Genomic DNA, 22,124 nt, shown 5'->3' with positions numbered 1-22,124 from the left:
TTGTCTTTTATTTTGCATCCTGCAAGTATCCTGCCACTAAAACGCAGCCTTTGGTACGCCTTCTCCAAAACATTTTCTATGTGGTCGTTCCGATTTAAATTGTTAGTAATTCTTTTTCGTCCCGACAGTGGAACACAGAAGGGACTGAGTGATGATTTGGGCTTCATTCGTGATATTCCATGGGTCCCAGGTTACCCAGCGAAGTCACATTACCACTAAGGTTTTGGCTGATGAAGTCCATCCTATGGTACTCAAAAAAAAAAAAAAAAAAAGGCTCTGAGCACTATGGGTCTTAACATTTGTAGTCGTCAGTCCCCTAGAACTTAGAACTACTTAAACCTAACTAACTAACTAACCTAACGACATCACACACATTGATGCCCGAGGCAGGATTCGAACCTGTGAACGTAGCGGTCACGCGGTTCCAGACTGAAGCGCCTAGAACCGCAAGGCAACACCGGCCGGCTCCTATGGTACTACGTTTGTTCCCGAATGGTGACGTTGTATTGCAGGGCACCTGTTCACATTGTCCAGGACTTGTTTTTGTCACCACGAAGATAAACTGTCGCAAATTTGAAAATTTGTGGTAAGTTTCTCTGGGACCAAACTGCTGAGGTCATCGGTCGGCTAGGATTACATAATACTTAATCTAACTTAAACTAACTTACGCTAAGGACACTTTTTTTTTTTTTTTTTTTTTTCACTTGCCGCCCTGATTTTACGACCCACCACCTAAGTGCTTAAGGTGTGTCTATTTTGACCACTTGGCCGCTACGACCGGTGTGCGGACTCTGATGTAGTTGATGAAACTCACACCAGTTCCCGCATCCGGTCGCACCGTTGCCCGTGTCCCGCCACGTGGAGGCGGGTCTGTGCTTTTTTTTTTTTTTTTTCTTTTTTTTCTTTACTTTGGCAGCTTTCCCAAAACCGATTTAACAAAAATTTTACAAAAATTAATTTTGAATTGGAAGAAGGAAATACAAGGAATAGTTTAGTCTGAAGAGGAGAAAAGACGATAGGAAAGGAAGAGATGATAGTCCCACCACCGTAGGGGACTGAGGATGAGCGTCTTGGGATTTATCTTCAAGCCTCTGATCCTCAGTCCCCTAACCTTAGCCTAGGAAGTTCTATTCTATTCTAGTTGTGGCGTTTGATATCTCTATTTATGTTCTATCTGGTTACTTGTATACAGATTTAGAGTGCCGTGGTAGCTGATGGCAATTGCGACGGTGCGCCGACACTGTTTATGTCTAATTTTATACATTAATCTATTGTCAGTTTTAGGTCTACTTATGTAAGTCTATTGCATGTCAGTTGTTTTATATTGAGACTTAGTTTAGTTCTTCCACACTATGGTGTCTGTCTGGGTGCTGCATATAGGTTTATTGTCTGTGTGGTCTTCTGTTCCTGTATTCTTTGTGGCATTCGTCAGAAATTTTGTCTGTTAGTGCGTTCAGTATGTCCCAAAGTTCAGGTGTTCTGATCGCGTCGTATATGTGTTCCTCTGTCTGTAAGTGTTGTATCCCAGGTGTGTTCCTGTGCTGTCTGTATTTCCCGCAGAATAGGATTGTGTGTTCGGGGGTTCCCATACCTCCACATGTACACGTTGATGTGTCTCTAAGACTCACGCGATTTAAGTGCGTGGGATAAGGTCCGTGGCCAGTCAAGAAATGCACCATGCCGCGGCTAGGATTGGCATGTTTCATTCTTAATCTTTCCGTTATGTTCGGAAAAAATGTATAGACTCTCCGTCCCTTATCACTTGTGCCCCATTCCTGTTGCCATGTGTCGATTTTCCATTTTTTGAGGTCCCGCTTATTGTTCAGCGGGGAACCAGTCAATATGTTGACCTGGTCTAGTCTACCCATCTTTAACCAGTACAGAGCGGCCCGATATTTGATTGTGATATCTATCGGGAAGATTCCTAGCACGACACACAGTGCTTCAACTGATGTAGTGCCGAAGGCTCCCGATAGTCGCAGAAGGACGCTTCTCTGCCCTCGCCTAACCGCTGTTCTGTTTGTGGCGAGGTTGAGTCTGTGCGCCCATGTACTGGCCGCAAAGCTTAGCACTGATTCGAAGAGTGCGCAGTGGTAAGTTCGTGTGACTGACAGAGGAAGTCTGTATTGTCCTGAATTAATCCTTGCCAGTTTATGTAGTAATTTTTCTGCCTTGTTTGTTGTTATTCTGATATGTTCATGGAAGTTCAGCTTCTCATCTATGTGTACGCCCAAGTAGCGGGTTACCGTCATTCTCTTTATGTTGTTGTTCTGTATTTTAATAGATGGATTGCGTCTGAGTTGCCCTTTGAGCAGTGTGTATGTTGTTTTGTTGCCCGCTATCTTGAGCTTGTTTGTGTTGCACCATTGTGTTATTGTTTGCAGTGTGCCACTCGCCTTCTCCTCTAGCTGGGCTCTTGTATTTGCTGAGATAACCACCAGTAGGTCATCTGCATAGGCGACAGCACCGTCTGTCCTCATATCCTCCTCCAGCAGTTGCAGGAGAGGTTCAAAAATTATGTCCCAGAAGATGGGTCCACAGATCGATCCCTGCGGACATCCCTTGGTAATTTTCCTTATTACCTTCCGGTTGCCCACGCGCCATTCCACTATTCTGTCTCTGCAGTAGTCTAAAAGACTGTTGTATAGGGCTGCGGGTACTTCCATCTGGCGTAACCTCAGAAACAGTGCTGGCCACCACAGGTTGTCAAATGCTCCTGCGATGTCTATCATGATTGCCAAAGAGTATGTTTTATCTGTGTTTTGTGTGATTTCTAAAGCTCTGTTTATTGCATCATCGATGCTTTTCCCTTTCCGAAATCCAAACTGGTGGGGATTCATTCCAAGTAGGGTTCTGTGAGCCTGCAAGCGGTCACACAGTAGCCTCTCTTGGATTTTTGCCATGGTGTTTATGAGGCATATTGGTCTGTAGGATTTCGGATCTGATTGGTCTCTGTCTGATGATTTTCGTATGATGACTGCATTTGAGGTTTTCCAGACTGTCGGTACACGGCCTAGCCTTAAGGCGTCGTTTAGTAGTTCTGTTAAGTATGGGGTGATCTGTGGTGCTAGCCTCTTAAGCACTTCTGCATGGATCCTGTCGGGTCCAGGTGCTTTTTTATTCTTTAGCTCTCTTATCGCTACCGCAACTTCCTCGTGCGCAAAGGGACAGGTGACGGCGTCGGTGTTATACTGTTCATGAAGTTCTTGTCTGAGTGTGATCTGTTCCTGTGTGTCTGAGTCTGTGGCATCTTCCGGGAGGAGTTTGTTCAGCAGATATTGTGCTGTGTTTCTCCATCCCACTGTCATTGTGCCGTCTTCCTGCCGTAGCGTGCTTAATGCCAATGGGGTCTTTATTTTTTCTGTCAGGATCTTGTATTGTTCCCCCCAGATATTCTGTTGTGTGTGTGTGGTCAAGTAGCTCTCCCAATGTTGTTTCCTGGTCTGAAATAATGTCTTTTTGGAGAGTTCTTTGGATTCCCTATATGCAGCTAGTCTCAGTAGTTTGTCTCTTTGTATCCATGTCCTCTGGTATAGTTTTCGTTTCCTTGTCATGTCACGTTTGAGTCTGGTTAATTCGTCTGACCATGGTGTTTCCCGTTGTTTGCTGTGTGTGTGCGTAGGTATTGCTGTTTCTTGTGCTGTTTGGATGATTTGTGTCAGTTTGTGTGCTCTGTAGTCCACGCTTCCCTGTATGTTGTATATATTCTCATTTTGAACAATTTGTTGTAGTCTGTCCCAATTCGCTCTTTTAAAGTTGAAGTGTGTTGTATTGTGTGTGGTGCGATAATTGTTTGTTGTGAGACTTATTTCTATTATGTTGTGATCACTTGTGGTCAGAGAGTCGTGTATGGTCCATCTTTGCAGTCGTCCTAATGTTCTGTCATTCGCCAGAGTAATATCGATTTTGGTGGCAGATCCGCCTGGACCTCTGTATGTAGGTGTAGGTCCGTCTTCATTTATAATATGTAGTTGTGTCTCCTGTATGACGTCGTTGACTTTCCGTCCTCTGTCGTCCGTTCTGTCCGAGTGCCATAGTGTGGATTTAGCGTTGATATCTGCACATATAATTAGGTTCTTATTTCTAGAGTATTCAGCAATGTCTTGTATCATATGTAGGTATGGCTCTATGTCGTCACTGTACTGTGCGTATAGTGATGAGACCACCCATGTGTCTCGACCCTTAGTTATTTCTGCTGTGGCCAGATGACTGTTACATAGCTGCGTAATCTTAGTGATATTTAAAGTTTTGTTGAGGACAACTATGGCAGCCTTGTAGTTTCGTCTGTCTGAGATTGTGACAGCGTCCCAGGGTAGGTTAGTTAAGTTTCCCTGGGTTGTCACATAAGGTTCTTGCAGGCAAAGAATATCCGCCTGCAAGTCCAGAGCTACTCGCGGCAGTTCTGCACTAACGAGTGTGCTTCTATTAGCATTAAGTTGTATTATTTTCATGGGTGTTTCACATGAAGGTAGAATTTATGTCCTGTTTGCGAGTAGTCAAAGTCAGTTCTGCCATGTGCCCTCACTTGGTCCTTGTACACTTGGTGTGGGTTATATGTTTCCCCCCTCCGACTACACCCTAGTATGACTAATTTTTCTAGCTCTGCTGGGTCTGTAGGTATGTTTGCGGTCTTTAAAGTCATTCTGTCAGATTGTTCAGTGGTCGGGAAGCATACATAGCTGCCTAATGGGTGAAGTAGTCTGGTTAGCAGTCTTTGTGCTGTGATGAAAGTATCCTTATATTCTAGCCTACTTAGTCTTAAGTTTATTCTACATTGTTGTAGTCAGCATGCCATGGTGTTTGGCCGACTTTTCTCTTCTGCTCTTTTTCTACATATGGGATGATTCCGCTATATTTATCTCGAAGTGCAGATGTCACCGGTGTGGTGTCTTGTTCCGTCTTCAATGGTGGTGAGGCTGATGAGCTGTTACCTGCGGCTCTTCTTCTTTCACCTTTACTTTTTCTTATGTTTACACTACCTATTGCACTGTCGTCACCTTTCTTTTTGCTATCACTATCTGTACACTCATCGTCACTATCGTGATTACCCGTAAGTAGGTTTGTGTCAAGGACTACTACCTTTTTCTTATATGTCTCGTTACATCCGGTCATCTGTTGTGTTTCATTATGTTGTTGATGTGTTATGCGTTGTTGTGTATGATCTGCAGGGTTAATTATCCCTCCAGATACAAAATTCACTGGTTTTATATGTCCTATACATCTTTTTGTATTATACCTTTTTGGTGTGTTGTCATTTACTCTTTCTTCGCTGCTAGCTTTGGCATAATCAGGTGTTGCGTGAGATTTCTGTGTATTGTCCATTTGTTCGTTTTCCGTGTGTTTGTTTAGGTTTACAGACTTGTCTGTGTTCGTGTTTGTTTGTGTGCTATTGTTTTGTATTCGATCGGTGTTGCTGTGTGGATTGTATAGCACTTCAAATTCCAGCTCGTCAATTCTTGCCTGCAGTGATTGCTGGTAGCTGACCCAGTATTGCATCTGTTTTTTAAGTTGTTTGGCTATGTTATAATGTATAGCTCCATTAAGTACCATGTCGTCGATGAAGTCCATGGTATTTATGTAACTGTCATGTAATGCGTGCATACCTTGAAGAGATGGGATATCGTCTGTGTGTGTGGGGTGAGTGGGAAGCAGTCCCATCTGCTTGCGCCAGCTTATAGCTCTTTGGTGGTTTCGATTAATAGTCGATGGTGATTTATAGTTCGTTTTTTGCATTCTTGATTGGGGCAGTGTTGGGCTGCTTTCATTCTCCATAATCGAAGCTCTGTAGCAGTCGATCTTGGAGGAATTTATGTGTTTGACAATCAAGACCTCTTCGTCTGGCACACAATTTGCCTCGGATTCTGCAGGGGATGCAGATGTCTTGTTCTGCTAGTTTGCACTGATTTCTTATGTGGCCCTTCCCTTTGCAATTGGAGCACGTGATTTCGGTGTCTTTACACTGCTTTGTGGTGTGTCCAATATCACAGCACTTGTAGCAGGTGGGGACTTGGGCGAAATTTTTGACAGTTAGAGACTGGAAATCTATATAGACTCTATCCCGTTTTGTCAAAATTTTGTGCAGATTCGGCGTGACTTCAATAACTTGATGATTGTATTCCCGCCCTCTTGGTCCTGTTCGGAATTTGATTTTTGTCTCTTTCAGGAAAGCCTCTTTCTCAACTTCCTCACTAAGGTTCAGTTCATAGAGGCTTTCAAGAAAGTCTTTGTCGCTGATTGTGTCTGGCACGTGGTGTATGATCACTAGCGGTCGTCTCTTCCGTGGTGGCTCGCACTTGATTGTGTTAATGTTCTTTGCTGACTCGAGCAGTTTTTTACAGTCGTCCTGTGTTGCAGTCTCAACTATGACAGCTGTTGCTGTAGTTTTGACTGCCTTAATTTTTATCTTGTCCTTTTTTGGGTCAAGTTTCTGTGTAAGGGTTTGTCGCACAGTTTTTGGGTCCTTATTTTCTGTCGAGGTGATGAAGAGTGTTGTCGCTTGTTTTGCTTTAGCGTGTTCTATTTTTAGTGTTTCTTTGGATTTCGGTTGGGATTTGGTGATACTGGCGAATGTTGGTATTGCTGGGAGTATTGTCTCTGGTTTAATTGTTTTTGCCTCATCCAGTTCTTTCTGTAGTTCTTGGTTGTCTCTTTTTAGTGTAAAATTTTCTAGCCTGAACTCCTCTAATTGGACGGACAGCTTGTTATTCTCGTCTTTGAGAATATCAATCTGGCCCTCCAGTCTCGCATGTATGAGCGAGTCTGTTGCTTCAAGGTCATGTCTGGCTGCTGCAATTGTTTGTATTTCTACTTGTTGTCTTAGTCTTGCGTTTTCTTTTTCTAGGGCCTGAATTTGTCCCTCTAACCTAGCTTGTGTAAATCTTGACACTCCTGTTTGAGCAGTAAGCACATCAATATGCACATTGACGTAGGGTTCATCTTTTTCCAGTCTGTGTAATCTTGCTATAGCAGCTCCACCGGGGTAGTTAGTACCAGCAATACATAAGAGGAACAATGAGAATGCAGCATTCAGTAACAGATGAGAGGCTACGCCCAGTGCCATGACTGAGTGGAAAGCTGACTTTGCCCTGTTTTCCCATCTTGGTAAAGTTGAATCCATGGAATAAAATGTCGTGTGTTGCTTGTAAATTGAAGCTCTCTTCTACCTTCGTATATGGGCAATACAACAGGTGTATTAAAGCTACCAGTACTAAAATTTGGTCCATACCCACAGCGTCTTGTTATCCCAGACCGCAGTGGATTTCAGGTCATTTTGTTTGACAATCCTCCAAGTTTTACACTGACTCTAGGTACCAGATGAACAGGCTCTGGTCCTATGGCCATTCGGTGCCTTGCACTATCATCGATGAAACCAGTACTGCAGAAATTTAATTACGCTCATGATGGTTACGACATCACACTACTGGCAACAGAAATGTAGACCTCCAATGGTTCTTTGAAATGTGTGTGAAAGTCTACACCGACACAGAGGACAATAGTTCGAAGCCATGTAACTCAAGAGTCACACCAGAATAAAAATATTTCAACATTCACAGAAAGAATTACTGTTTATTAATCGAAGTAAACGTTTTTTCCGTCAATACCTTGTCCACCTAGCGGTTTCACAAAGGCATGCACCACCTCCATCAATCAATCACATGTGCATCCGTTCTTTAGAAACCAATAGAAACGTTAAAAATTACATATCAGTACTCTACGCCCGCGTGCGGGAGCGCGGTTAACCTGCTAAGCTTTTCAGACAAGGTGAGGAGATTAACACATGCAAGACGTTATTCCACGCTAAAAGAAGTCCATCAGTACCAAAATTTTGATGAAGAAACTTCTGAGAATTTGCGTGTGGAGAAATGATCTGTATCAAAGTGAAAAATCCACTGCGGGGAAACAGGAACAGAAGAAAATCGAAATGCAGGATGTTGTTGTGTGATGGAAATACACAGGAAGGTAAGTGGCCTGGAAAGATAAGCGATGAAGAGTTTCGGTTCAGAGTCGACGAAAGGAATATATACAGTGAAGGTAGGATATGTGTTAAGACAGCAGAAAATAACTTCCATGCAATTCCATATACAGGGTGGTCCATTGATAGTGACTGGGCCAAATATCTCACGAAATAAGCATGAAACGAAAAAACTACAAAGAACGAAACTCATCTAGTTTGAAAGGGGAAACCAGATGGCGCTATGATTGGCCCGCTAGGTAGCGCTGCCATGGGTCAAACGGATAACTGTGTTTTGTTTAAACAGGAACCCCCATTTTTTATTACATATTCGTGTAGTACGTAAAGAAATATGAGTGTTTTAGTTGCATCACTTTTGTGGCTTTGTGATAGACGGCGCTGTAATAGTCACAAACGTGGTATCAAGTAACATTCCGCCAGTGCGGACAGTATTTGCTTCGTGATACATTACCCGTGTTAAAATGGACCGTTTACCAATTGCGGAAAAGGTCGACATCGTGTTGATGTATGGCTATTGTGATCAAAATGCCCAACGGGCGTGTGCTATGTATGCTGCTCGGTATCCTAGACGACATCATCCAAGTGTCCGTACCGTTCGCCGGATAGTTACGTTATTTAAGGAAACAGGAAGTGTTCAGCCACATGTGAAACGTCAACCACGACCTGCAACAAATGATGATGCCCAAGTAGGTGTTTCAGCTGCTGTCGCGGCTAATCCGCACATCAGTAGCAGACAAACTGCGCGAGAATCAGGAATCTCGAAAACGTCAGTGTTGAGAAAGTTACATCAACTTCGATTGCACCCGTAACATATTTCTATGCACCAGGAATTGCATGGCGACGACTTTGAACGTCGTGGGCACAAGAGAAATTATGGGACGATGACAGATTTTTTGCGCGCGTTCTATTTAGCAACGAAGCGTCGTTCACCAACAGCGGTAACGTAAACCGGCATAATATGCACTATTGGGCAACGGAAAAACCGCGATGGCTGCGACAAGTGGAACATCAGCGACCTTCGCGGGTTAATGTATGGTGCAGCATTCTGGGAGGAAGGATAATTGGCCCCCATTTTACCGATGGCAATCTAAATGGAACAATGTATGCTGATTTCATACGTACTGATCTACCGATGTTATTACAAGATTTTCACTGCATGACACAATGGCGATGTGCTTCCAACATGATGGATATCCGGCACATAGCTCGCGTGTGGCTGAAGCGGTATTGAATAGCATATTTCATGACAGGTGGATTGGTCGTCGAAGAACGATACCACGGCCCGCACGTTCACCAGATCTGACGTCCCCGGATTTCTTTCTGTGGGGAAAGTTGAAGAATATTTGCTATCGTGATCCACCGACAACGCCTGACAAACTGCGTCAGCGCGTTGTCAATGCACGTCCGAACATTACGGAAGGCGAACTACTCATTGTTGAGAGGAATGTCGTTACACGTAATGCCAAATGCATTGAGGTTGACGGACATCATTTTGAGCATTTATTGCATTAATGTGGTATTCACAGGTAATCACGCTGTAACAGCATGCGTTCTCAGAAATGATAAGTTCACAAAGGTACATGTATCACACTGGAACAACCGAAATAAAATGTTCAAACATACCTACGTTCTGTATGTTAATTTAAGAAACCTACCTGTTACCAACTGTTCGTCTGAAACTGTGAGCCATATGTTTGTGACTATTACAGCGCCATCTATCACAAAGCGAAAAAAGTAGTCCAACTAAAAGATTCACATTTCTTTACGTACTACACGAATACGCAATAAAAAATTAGGGTTCCTATTTAGAAAAACGCAGTTGATATCCGTTTGACCTATTGCAGCGCCATCTAGCCGGCCATCCATAGCGCCATCTGGTTTCCCCCTTCAAGCTAGACAAGTGTCGTTCTTGTAGTTTTTTCGTTTGACGCTTATTTCGTGAGATCTTTGGGCCGGTCACTATCAATAGACCACCCACAGTCCAACTGACACATATGCAGTGTCATACAAAATGATACTGACACTTCAAGGTTTTGTGGAGGGTGTCTTGTGGAACAAACTGAGGACAGGAACCCGTGTCTGGAAGCGTCATCTGATGACACTACAGGCAGTCTAAGTTACAGACGCCGGATCCTGCCACTAGGCTACCCCTTAGGCAGCAAACATGTCTTTGTACGCTGATGGTCCGTAGGTGGAACGTGTCGCAGTGTTGTTTGTTATAAGGTGGTCGCGACTGATTGCCAGTGGAGCAGATGGAGCTACCTGCTGGGTAGACAGACCTTGTCTCCTGTGACTGCAATCCCCTGTTGCCTCATTGGATGGCGGTTTTGGACAGGGGTTTCCAAGAACCTCCTAAAATCTCCAGTGTTTACGTTATACATCAGATCGTCAGTCGCGATCACTGAATAACAGACAACATTGCGAGACGTATGGTCCAGCAACATACAAAGTCAAGTTTGTAGCCAGGCACCGGCGCCAGTGACTTCGACGCTCTGTAGCATCTTTAGATGGCGTTTCCGGACACAGGTACCTATCTTCAGTTTGTTTCTCAAGACACCCTCTGCAGCCTCTCCATGTTTGTCCGTATAGTTTTGTAACACTGTATAAGCAGGTATTTGCGAAGTTTAAAAGTCTATTGCCGGCCGCTGTGGCCGAGCGGTTCTAGGCGCTTCAGTCCTGAACAGCGCTGCTCCTACCATCGCAGGTTCGAATCCTGCCTCGGGCATGGATGTGTGTGATGTCCTTAAGTTAGTTAGGTCTAACTAATTCTAAGTCTAGGGAACTGATGATCTCAGATGTTAAGTCCCATAGTTCTTCGTGTACAAATTTTTCTTCTCCTTCCTTTTTAACTGCAAAAGCAGATGTAATAATGCCAATCTCTCTCAAGATTTTTTATTTTATTTTTATGTCTTGATTCCTTGCTACTAATTGATGTGTTACATTGGTTAAGGAACGGGCGCGACTTCAGTAGGAGCAAATATTAAAAATCCTGCCTGAAAATCGTGACACATGTTTTCTGTGTCTCTCCAGAATCCCTGGACTCAAATGCCGCAATGATCCCACAAAGCTAATGACGTCTTTCTTCCACATTCCGGCTCTGCACCCCGTATTTTATCATCTTAATGCCACTGCAATAATGAGCTCCAAAATTCCATCCTAGTTTCATTTTCTTTTTTGCCTACCAAGAACCGTGAGTCTTCCGGCAGTAATTAACTATTTACACCACGAACAACCATACCGTGACAAAGGGCGATTTATCAGCCTGCTATCTGCCGTCTAGTGAAAAACATCCAGTTCATCGAGTGTCGAACTGTATTTGCAACTGGATTCGGTAATTCTCCTCAGAGAGATTGCGCTCGTCGCTCTTAACGGAACTAAATCGAGAGATGTAAAGATAATTTCCGGAATACCAAAAGTTAGTGTGATAGAAAGCTACTCTTTACAATGTAGACTGAAGTGCCAAAGAAACTGGTATACGCATACGTACTCAAATACAGAGATATGAACAGGCAGATTACGACGCTCCTATAGAGGACAACGACTGTCTGGCGCAGTTGTTAGATCGGTTACAGCTAGTACAATGGCAGGTTATCAAGACATGAGTGAGTTTGAACGTGGTGTTATAGTCGGCGCATGAGCGATAGGACACAGCACTTCCGAGGTAGCGATGATGTGGGCATTTTCCGTACGACCATTTCGCGAGTGTACAGTGAATATCAGGAATCCGATAATACATCAAATCGCCAACATCGCTGCGGCCGGAAAAAGAACCTGCAAGAACGGGACCAACGACGGCTGAAGAGAATCGTTCAACGTGACAGAAGTGCAGCCCTACCGCAAATTGCTGCAGATTTCAATGCTGGTCCATCACCAAGTGTCAGCGTGGGAACTATTGAAGGAAACATCATAGATATGAGCTTTTGAAGCCAAAGGCACACTCGTGTAACCTTGATGACTGCACTACAGAAAGCTTAACGCCTCACCTTGGGCCCTTCAACACCGACGTTGGACTCCTGAAGAGTGGAAACATGTTGTCTGGTCAGGCGAGGATGGTAGAGGCTTTGTAATGGTGTGGTTCGTGTGCAGTTGGAGTGAGATGGGACCAGTGATACATCTAGATACGATTCTGATGGGTGACACGTACGTAAGCATCCTGTCTGGTCAACTGCATCCATTCATGTCCAATGCGCATTCCGACGGACTAGGGCAATTCCAGCAGGACAATGCGATATCCCACACATATAAGACTGCTACAGAGTTACTCCAGGAATAATCTTCTGAGTTCAAACGCATCCACTGGGCACCGACCTCCCCAGACAGTAACATTATTGAGCATATCAGGGAGGTCTTGCAACGTGGTGTTGAGAAGAGATCTCCACTCCCTTGTACTCTTATGGATTTGCAGATTGCCTTGCAGGATCCACGGTGTCAATTCCCTCCGGCACTACTTGAGACATTTGTCGAGCTTCAGACATTAGTCGAGCCCATGCCACGTCGTGTTGCGGCAATTCTGCGTGCTTGCGGGGGCCGTAAACGATATTAAGCAGGTGTATCGGTTTCTTTGGCTCTTCAGTGTAGATGATATAGCAGAAATCCTCGAATGCTCTGTAAGACTGTTCGCGGTTGTCTATAGCAGAATAACAACGCCACAACACAGAGTCGAACTGCAGAATGGCCTGCAGAGGATTGATGAGTCGTGCGGGCTCTGGGAATTGACCGCGAACGTAAATATGTGTGACATAGGAAAAGAAGCGCACTACTGTACAACTACATTATTGATGAGTAACTGCTGGAAACAGAATAAACCGTGAAATATCTAGGAGTAACTATCCAAAGCGGCTCTAAGTGGAATGACCGCAATTAAACAAACAGTAGGAAAAGCAGAAGCCAGACCATGATTCCTAGAAGGAATCTGAAGGAAATGTAACTGATCCGCAAAGGACGTGGCTCATAAGGCCCTGGTTCGACCGCGTCTTTAGTATTGTTCATCTACATCTACATTTATACTCCACAAGCCACCCAACGGTGTGTGGTGGAGGGCACTTTAAGTGCCAATGTCATTATCTCCCTTTCCTGTTCCAGTCGCGTATGGTTTGCGGGAAGAACGACTGCTGGAAAGCCCCGTGCGCGCTCGAATCTCTCTAATTTTACATTCGTGATCTCCTCGAGAAGTATAAGTACGGGGAAGCAATACATTCGATACCTCATCCAGAAACGCACTCTCTCGAAACCTGGCGATCAAGCTACACTGCGATGCAGAGCGCCTCTCTTGCAGAGTCTGCCACTTGAGTTTGCTAAACATCTCCGTAACGCTATCACGCTTACCAAATAACCCTGTGAAGAAACGCGCTGCTCTTTTTTGGATCTTCTCTATTTCCTCTGTGAACCCGACCTGGTACGGATCCCACACTGATGACCAATACTCAAGTATAGGTCGTACGAGTGTTTTGTAAGCCACCTCCTTTGTTGATGGACTACATTTTCTAAGGACTCTCCCAATGAATCTCAGCCTGCCACCCGCTTTACCAACTATTAATTTTATATGATAATTCCACTTCAAATCGTTCCGCACGCACACTCCCAGATATTTTACAGAAGTAACTGCTACCAGTGTTTGTTCCGTTATCATATAATCATACAATACAGGATCTTTCTTTCAATGTATTCGTAATACATTACATTTCTCTATGTTAAGTGTCAGTTGCCACTCCCTGCACCAAGTGCCTATCCGCTGCAGATGCCGGCCGGAGTGGCCGAGCGGTTAAAGGCGCTACAGTCTGGAACCGCACGACCGCTTCGAATCCTGCCTCGGGCATGGATGTGTGTGATGTCCTTAGGTTAGTTAGGTTTAAGTAGTTCTAAGTTCTAGGGGACTTATGACCACAGCAGTTGAGTCCCATAGTGCTCAGAGCCATTTGAACCGCTGCAGATCTTCCTGCATTTCGCTGCAATTTTCTAATGCTGCAACTTCTCTGTATATTACAGCATCATCCGCGAAAAGCCGCATGGAAGTTCCGACACTATCTACTAGGTCATTTATATATATTGTGAAAAGCAATGGTCCCATAACACTCCCCTGTGGCATACCAGAGGTTACTTTAATGTCTGTAGACGTCTCTCCATCGAGAACCACATGCTGTGTTCTGTTTGCTAAAAGCTCTTCAATCCAGCCACACAGCTGGTCTGATATTCCGTAGGCTCTTACTTTGTTTATCAGGCGACAGTGCGGATCTGTATCGAACGTCTTCCGGAAGTCAAGGAAAATAGCATATATCTGGGAGCCTGTTCTTGGAGTATGGAATCCGTACCTGGTAGGACTGGTAGAAGCAATAGGGAAGACTCAACGACGTGCGGCGCGTTTCATCGCGGAATCATTTAGTCGGCGAGACAGCGTTACAGAGATGCTCAAGAAACCCCAGTGGCAGACGTTACAAGAGGGTCATTGTGCATCATGCAATGGCTTAGTACTGAAATTTCGAGAGTGTGCTTTCCGGGAAGAGTCGGACAACATATTACTTCCTCCGACATACATCTTGCGTAATGACCAAGAGGAGAAAATTCGAGAAATTAGAACCAATACAGAAGCTTACTGACCATGATTCTTCCCACACGCCATTTGCAGGTGGACCAGGATACGGGGGGATCAGTTAGTGGTACCAGAAATACTTTCCTCCACACACTAATGGGTGGCTTGCGGAGTTTGACGCGAATGTAGATCAGCCAACGCCATTACAGAAAAAGTTACCGAGGTGCCCAGTGATTTCCACGTCTTCATCTACACTCGTAAGCCATTTATCATGTCTAACACAAGGTACTTGCGCAAAGTCCGGAAGGTAGGAAGGGACTGCGAAGGTGGGTCACAAGTCGTGGTTGTATGTCTCAGTCTATAGAGCACATATCCGCGAAAGGAAATGACCCCAGGTTCGAGTCTTGCTCTGACACAGATTTTTAATTTGCCACGAAAGTTTTACGCATGTCCTGTCGTCTGTTCAACACCTCAACTACTCTGTGAATCGTCGCATTTCCTTCCAGTGACTTGATTTACTTCCTGTATCACAGCAATTAGCCGAGCTTTCGGATCCAGCACGTTCTCCCTCATACAGTTTTTTCGCACAGATGTTCTTGGCAATGAATACGGCGGGCTTAGCTTTGAACCTTACCCCAGGGGACAGGTCAATCGAACACGATGTGACGTGAGTCGTAAATGGGCCGACACGGTGATGAGTGCCAAACAAACGGTGCTCGAGTCAGAGGCTAAACGACACTCCTCCCACCACCACCACCACCACCAAATTACCATGAAGAGGTTAGGGGGTGGGGAGCTGGGCTTAGCACGTCCTCCCCAACAGCTGACTGCCGTTTAGAGCGCCGCTGCCGGGCTCAGCCTGTCTGCGGCTCCCCCCACCACAGCCGCTCGAGGAGCAGTAAAAACTTTTTATTACACCGTCGCGTCCCCGCGGGACGTCACTCAGCCCAGAGGAGAAATAAATAGGATGGAAATATTGGCGCCGTGTCGTGACGGAGCACGCTGGTCTGGGCCGCCTTGAGCCTCGAGCAGATTTGTTTCACTTAAGCGCCGCAGACGCTGCTTTGGCAGCCTACGTGACTGTCGGGACAAGTGTTTTGACATGATCCGACGCGTGACCGCAGCGAGAAATAAGTCACGTGCGGCAGACGTATCGCGCAAGGCGCTGAAGACCTCCTCAGAAATTGTAGGGTGGTACTTGTTAGGTCGTGGCGGCTCATCTACCCTGCACCCCACTGCCTCTAACAAGTGGAAGGTGAGGCCTTGGGAGCGTGTACTTTGGTCCTCCTTACAGGTATCAAGCGGTATCTTTTAACATCGCTTAATCAAAGCTGACCATGGTTATGTACGAGAGCGTTCAATTAGTGGTGCAACACTTTTTTTCTCGGCCAATATCGGTTGAATAGATGTGGAATTTGTTGTGGGAGACCCTGGAATATTCCAGCTTCCGCTCCCGTAATCTCATGAAGTTCCGATAGGTAGCGACGCTATACGATGCTTTCGAAATGGCGTGTGTAGCGGAGGTGCGTTCCAAGCAAAGAGCAGTGGCTGAGTCTCTTTCGGCGGGAAATCAGAGCAGCATAGACATTAGTCAGAAAGAATCAATACGCAAAGAAGTGGGATATGGAAGTACTAAGGAATGACGAGATACGGTTGAAGTTCTCTAAGGCTATAGCTACAGCAATAAGGAATACCTCATTAGGCAATAAAGTTGAAGAGGAATGGACATCTCTAAAAAAAAGGCCCTCTATATCCGCATCCAGCGTCGCCTGTGAGCTGAGGATGATACGGCGGCCGGTCGGTACCGTTGGGCCTTCATGGCCCGTTGGGGCGGAGTTTAGTTTCTTTTAGAGGTTGGGGAATAAAGGGAAAGGATGGGTGGGGAGCTCGTGACCTCCAGCCGCACAGAGAATTGTGGTAATGCAGTGGCGAGAGCTGAAAATTTGTGCCGAACTGGGATTCCAACTGGGCTGTTCCACTTCTTTAGAACACTTGCGTCAACCGCCGTCGGAACACGCATTCCATCCGCCACTAAGTGTCTCTGTAACGCAGCGTGAGGTAAGTTGAGAATCTGGGTAGGACGAAAAGCGTGTCCGATGACCGAGGCGGTTAATTTGTTGTGGTAATGCCTTATGGCACCATACTGCTGAGGTCATCGGTCCCTAACCTTACACACTACTTAAACTAACTTACGCTACGGACGACAAACACACCCATGCCCGAGGGAGGACTCGAACAACCGTCGAGGGGGGGGGGGGGGGGGGGGGGGGGGGAGTGGCGTGGACCGTGACAAGACGTCTCAGACGGTTAATGCAACCGTTGAAGAGATGCGGAGCATCAGGGTCTTCGAGTCCTAGTCCGGGAAAAATTTTCAGCTCTCGCCATTGCATTACCACAATGCCCTGTGTGGCTGGGGGCCACGAGTTCCTTTGCCTTTACTTCCCCATGCTCTATTCCATACAATAATTGTTTATTGCACAACGATCCACTGCGATGCGCCACAGCAGCGTCTAGACACGGAGAATTATTACGTAATTGTATTGTTGGTATCAGTGTAGAGCATGGGAGCGTACGGACTAACACCAAGGCTGTAACTAAGTAATCTCACGTCTGAGAACGTGTTGACCATCGGAACACATAGTGGTATTATAAACTAATGACTGACGTGTAAAACTATTATCTTTATATTCAATTGTCAGTCCCAATCATGATGACGAATTAATAGGTATACAGGCATGTCATGAGGTCTCGATGAGTTTCCCCTGCCGAACGCTTTTAGTTCGTTTTCTTCTCCGAAATCGCTTGTCTCAGTTACCGGCATTTCGGCGTTAGTGCTAGGTTTCAGACCGAAGGAAAAATACAATACGTTCCGCAGTGAGACGATTTCGATTCTGAAGCGATTAGTACTTCTGTACAGTAATACTGTACAATATTGTGCAAGTTCTGCCCAGACTGTTGAATAAAAACGTGCAATAATATTGCACAACTAGTAGGCCGGTTCCAAATGTTGGGCAGTGAAGACGCTGCTCTGTATCAATGGCTCTGCTTTCTTCCAAGCAGTTGGTAGATAAAAAAGTGGTACAAGAATCGTCAGAGATTGTCTCGCGAAAATTTGTTACTTGCAGTTAGTAGAAGAAAAATTGGTATAACGATCATCAGACATTCAGTGTCTTGAAGGATGAAGATCAAAGAAAGTAAAACAAGGATATCAGAATTAAGTGGAATTAAATCAGTAAATGAAACACTAAAGGCTGTTGATGAGTATTGCTATCTGGGCTTCAAAATAAGCGAGAATGGCCGAAGTAGAGAGGACATAAAACGCAGACTGGAAAAAACAAGACATATGTTCCTGTAAAAATAAGGAAAAAAGAAACCAGTGTAAATTTAGGTGTTATGAGGGAATTTTTTAAAGTATTTGTGTGGAATTTAGCCTTGTGAGGGAGTGAAACGTGATGGCAAACAGTTCACATAAGAAAAATATAGATACTTTTGAAATGTGGTGCTACAGACGAATGCTGAAGCACAATCAGATCCAGCACGTAAGATATACACAATTGAACCGCGTTAAAAAGAAATATGTAGCACAACTTCGCCAAAAGATGGGATCAAGGAATAGTCAGTTTGATAATGCAAGTGAGTAAGTTGAGTAAAACTTGTAGAGGGAGAACAAGGTTTAACTACATTAAGCAGGTTCGTATCGAGGAATTTTTCTGTAGCTGTGCAGAGATTAAGAGGCTTGCACAGGATAGATTAGCGGGGAGAGACGCATAAAACCAGTCTTGGGAGAATATTACCCCACTGGAGACTTAACCAGGTTCGACCACAATGATTAGGTTCTCAGGTACGTGACTGGAAGACTTGTCTGATAGAACCTATTATGATGTCCTGGACGGCGGTGTTAGGTATCCGGCCGCTGTGGCCGACTGGTTCTAGGCCCTTCAGACCAGAACCGCGCTGCTGCTACGGTCGCAGGTTCGAATCCTGCCTCGGGCATGGATGCGTGTGATGCCCTTAGGTTGGTTAGGTTTAAGTAGTTCTAAGTTCTAGGGGACTGATGGTTGGTTCTGAGCACTATGGGACTTAACAGCTGTGGTCATCAGTCCCCTAGAACTTGGAACTACTTAAACCAAACTAACCTAAGGACATCACACACATCCATGCCTGAGGCAGGATTCGAACCTGCGACCGTAGCAGTCGCGCGGTTCCGGACTGCGCGCTTAGAACCGCGAGACCACCGCGGCCGGCAAGGGGACTGATGATCTCAGATGGTAAGTCCCATAGTGCTTAGAGCCATTTGAACCATTTGTTAGTCGGGCAGCCCCAGGGAAGTATGAGACAGTACCGGTCTTATTCTCTATACATATAAACGACCTGACAGATAGGATGCAAAGGAATCTGTGACTGCTGACGACACCGCAGTGTACGTGAAAATGTCATCGTTCACTCAGTGTAGGAGGATAAAGGATGGCTCAGACAGAATTTCTTTTTGGTGTCATTAGCGGCAGATTGCTCTAAATAAAGAGAAATATAAGGAAATGCAGATGAGTAGCAAAAACAGTGCCGTAGTATTCAAATGCAATCCAAGTGGTGTGCTGATTGACGCAGTCACTTCGAGTAAATGCAAGGGCGTAACGTTGCAAAGCGGTATGAAATTTAACCAGCACGTAAGGTCGACGGTAGTGAAGGCGAATAGACGACTTCGGTATTTTGAGAGCATTTTAGGAACGTGAAGCTCATCTGTGAAGGAGACTGCGTATAGAACACTTGTGCGACCCATTTTTGAGTGCTGTTCCAGTGTTTGGGATGCCCAACAAGTCGGATTAAACGAAGACATCTAAGCAATTCGGAAGCTTTCTGGTAGATTTATTACATCAACACGCGAGTATTGCGGAAATGATTCGCTGAAAGAAAGAAGACGTTCTTTTCGTGGAATGCTATTGAGGAAATTTAGAGACGCGGCACATCTGACAGAGTGCATAGCGGTTCTAGTGCAGCCAATATATCTCGCTTAAGGTCAGCGAAAAAAAGATAAGACAAATCAGGGATCCTACTGAAACATACAGAAAGTCGTTTACCCGTTGCTCCATTTGCGAGTAGCGCAGGAGCAGTACAAGCTACCCACCGCCATGCGCCTCATGGTTGTTTATGTAGAATGTATGTAGATATAGATATTGTCAGTTCTGCTCGCAGACGGCACATTCTCAGGTAGCGCAATGTACTTATGAAGTTCTTGATCTGCTCAATATTACTGCCCAATTTCTTAGCCTCGCCCACAGACGTTGACTGTTATTGCACATCCGGAAGATTAACAATAGCGACCGTCTACGGCGCGCTTAAGATTCGTGGAAACAAGTGACTTACCTCACGGGATCCTGCGCCAGTGGAGAGGTCAACGAACGCTGGTCCTGCGCCTGGGCAGAGGCAAAAAAAGGGAAAAAAGGCGACTAGAAGAGAGGGACCTGCCGTCCCTTTCCGGACAGCGCGGGGCCGACTGACTCGACGGGTCGGCGGCTCCGAACGTTCGAGTCCTTTCGTTTTTCCGGGAAACCCTTTTCCGAGACGCCCCGCTGACCGCGACAATGAACCGCGCAGCGCGCCCGAGAGGGACAACAAAACCTCCCCGAAAACACAGACCCGTCCCGTCCCACGCCGCGCGGCGCTCCGGCAGAAAAATACCTGCGATTGCTCCAAATGGGTCGCTCCGCCCACCGCGCAACATCCTCAGGGTTGTAAACGCACCGCTTTCGCTTTCGCTGGCGGCCGTGGCCACCGGCCTCGCAGGTACCTCAGCGGGTCGGCTTTTGTTGTCCTCGGCGGAAGGCCGGGCTCAGGTGAAACTCCGCGGCACGTTTTTTGGGCCAACGTCCTCTGCCCTTACGTTTTTATACCACCAGGCGAGAATTGGAAAGCTACTTGAAAAAACTTTTTTTCTTTTTCTCTCTCTTTTTCGGCTCTTCCTCTGCGAGCGACTCAGGTCGTTCACCGATCAACGCTCAGTATTTCTCAGGTCACTCTGGTGTCAGTTACCTACCTAGTGCTGGCAAAAATTAGTGTGCGGGCTCTGAGATTCTACCAAATACCGCACTTCTACAGGATTCTGGTGAAAATGTATTAATTTTCACCATTTACCGGTCTCGGACGGTGTTTTTTGTGCTAAATACGTCCCTCGTGGCTATTTTACATCGTTTAGAGAGTGAGCAGCGAAAGATGTAACATCTCTCTTCTTTCGTGAGCGATTCAAGGTACTGAAAAAGGATTTAGGTAAGTGGTGATACTCAATTTTTTTTTAAATTCGCATAATGCCATACGGATGCATGCGATCTTTCAAACGTTTATGTAATTATTTATTACATCCAAGACAGCTTAAAAACTACGATGTACACGTTACTGGTTTCATGAACTTATTGCCATCTTTATGTATGATTAACCACAAAGCTGCTTCATCACGATGTATCACAGTTCCAGTTAAGCATTCTGAACAGCATGAAGGGGTATAAAAGATGTCACATCGTCGCATTCTCAGTCTCTTTTAACATCTGACAATATGTTGTGTAATTCATTTACACATTTTGTGTTCAGAATGTGTTACTGGAATAGTGATGTACCATGACGGAGCTGTAAGCTAATTAATAACATCTGAATATGGCGATCAACTGCTGAATCCAGTAATACGAACATTGTAACTTTAAGCGATCTTAGACGCAATAAATTGTTATGTAAAAGGTAATACATTGACACGTAATTTGGTGTCAAGGTAACTTTCTTACAGGCCGAAGTAATGAAGCAATTATAATTTCCTGTCTTCTTTTTAATCTTTATATTGACCAACCAGGATCACGGAACGACTAAGGTACCTTATCTTTCTTTGCTGTTTCTGATTTTTTCCAGTACTCCTTCATCTCATCCCTATGCTGCCTTTTCCTTTCTTCTATCCACGTTGTTGTTGATTTCTCATCTCTTCTGTCATGGAAGTCTTCTGAAAAGAGTTTCTGACTTATTTCTTCGGTTTTTTTCTTCCTAGTTCTTTTATTATGTCGGGAATCCACTCTATTTTCTACAGTTTTCTCAGATATTGAAGCATAGAGAAGTTCTTTACTTTTTTCTTCCTGATATTGTATACTTCCCTTCCGAGAAGTGACTCACGTCGTTTACCGAAACATATCAGCAGTGTTTCTTGGTTTACTATAGTGTCAGTTACCTATCTACTGCCAGATGAAAGCGTTAATTTTGTGTATGCTCCGAGATTCTACCAAATGAGAAAGTCAGTAACATGTACACACATTGTAACTTAGTACTTCTGTAAATTTCCGGCGATGCATACTGTGTGAAATGTATTAATTTTCGCACTCTATCGCTCTCCTAAGATGTGATTCGTGCTAAACGTATCCATCACGGCTTTTCTATATCGACGTATACATTGTGAGCCGCATAAGCTGTAACACGCCCTTTGTTTTGCGAACGGTTCGCGATGTCGAAATGACGTTTTAGGCAAATTTAGTACGGAGAGGGACAGGGAAAGTTGGTACAAGGTTAACAGTCGTAATTCGCGTATCAAATGAGATATTCAAGCAAGAAAGATGTTTCTGTTCGTTTATAAATCCAACTTTTTTATTCTTTCTGCGCTAT

The sequence above is a fragment of the Schistocerca americana genome, chromosome 10, assembly GCF_021461395.2.
Source record: "Schistocerca americana isolate TAMUIC-IGC-003095 chromosome 10, iqSchAmer2.1, whole genome shotgun sequence".
Lineage (NCBI taxonomy): Eukaryota > Metazoa > Arthropoda > Insecta > Orthoptera > Acrididae > Schistocerca > Schistocerca americana.
Note: the sequence above shows the minus strand (reverse complement) of the source record.